The 1,441-nt window shown below is 45.9% G+C and overlaps 1 non-coding gene across 1 annotated transcript; it reads right to left on the reverse strand.

The window, feature by feature from the left end:
- On the reverse strand, positions 1–74 carry TRNAN-GUU (transfer RNA asparagine (anticodon GUU)). Its single transcript has one exon. It is a non-coding gene; the product is annotated as a tRNA-Asn (tRNA).
- Between the last annotated feature and the right edge of the window lie 1,367 nt (positions 75–1,441).

Below are 1,441 nucleotides of genomic sequence, written 5' to 3' on the forward strand. Positions count from 1 at the left end.
CGTCCCTGGGTGGGCTCGAACCACCAACCTTTCAGTTAACAGCCGAACGCGCTCTCCGATTGCGCCACAGAGACTGATACAGAAACCTTTCAGAGGAGCTGAATTCCTGACTCCGTGTGGGAACTGCTGGTGCTGGTGTCTGTACATGCTGAGCAGCGAGAGACTGGTACTGCAGGCACACAGCTGCAACAAACCTGATGCGTCAGAATACAGGGGGAAGAAATGCTGCTACTCCTGGGGGGAGATTCTTTTGGTTTGAAGTAGCTGTGCCTCACCGCTTACCTCTCAAGGGACAGGAGGGCTTGGGGTCATGTGCTAGGCTGTCTGCTAGTGGTTCTGAGGTGGGTTAACAGCACTGTTTCTCTAGCCAAAGGTACAGAAAGGCCCTGCAGTATCCATGTGCATGTTAATGCAATTAAAGCAAAACAGAGGTATGCTTCAAAATATGGATTGAGAGACATCCAAGATCCTGACTGCAGAATTCTTAGTGCATCTGGGAACTGGGGATTAGAGGTGAGAGAGCTGTTGGACAGGTCTTAAACAGGGAAGATTTCATAATGAAACTTGCATTTTTATTGTAAGTTTCATACCTCAAACAAAGCACTGATAACTTCAGTGTGTAGAGGGCATATGAATTTTTTACTGTTATTAATCAGCCAGGAAAAGATGGAGCCTTCTGATCTGTGTGCCCTTGTGTATTGATGGAAACCAAAGGATATAAAATACTGAGATACATGACAGGAACTGAGTTCTGTTCAGCTAGTGAATCTGTGCTTGATTGATGTCTAGTTTCCTGACAGAAGGAAACTGTTATAATATCCTAGCTTGTTGTTGTTGTTGTTGATTTGGTGAAGGAAACATAGCAAAATGTTGGTTTGAAATTGCTTTTAAAAGTTAGGAAACTTAATCTCTGCAAGGCTGTGCTTTGAAGTGCTGCTGACAGCGTTTTTGATTAAGTGCTCTTGTCATTGAGCTGTGCAAGCGTAGAAGATGTGTGAACCTTAGAAGGAGCTGGAGCAATTTTCTTTTGGAGAGATAAGAACTAGTAAGTGGAGGAAAATGTGCTTCCAGTAGCAGCAGCAGGTGGCTTCTCCTAGTGTGGATTTTGACAGTGAGCTGTTTCCTTTCCTCTGCTGTTTTAAGCTGTACTGTAAGGGAACGTATGCCATGGGCCTCAAAGCTGTGGGGAAGGTCTGTCCCGTAGTGCACACTGGGGTTTTGTTCCTCCAGCTGCTTCCCTCAGCAGCTAAATGGGGTGGTACTTGGCTGCTGTCTGGCCTGCACATCCTGGTGTCCTGCCAGGATCCCTGGTATGAGGCAAAGGTAGAGATCCATGTTTTGTCCTGAGCTGAATTTGGAGGGTTGCTGGGCTGTATGGACCTGGGAGCTAAAATGTCCTTATGAGTAGAAAACTTTAAATGTTGTCATAGGGAACATAGGG

The sequence above is a fragment of the Manacus candei genome, unplaced genomic scaffold, assembly GCF_025592945.1.
Source record: "Manacus candei isolate 608988 ecotype Guabito, Panama unplaced genomic scaffold, ASM2559294v1 h1tg000056l, whole genome shotgun sequence".
Taxonomy (NCBI): domain Eukaryota; kingdom Metazoa; phylum Chordata; class Aves; order Passeriformes; family Pipridae; genus Manacus; species Manacus candei.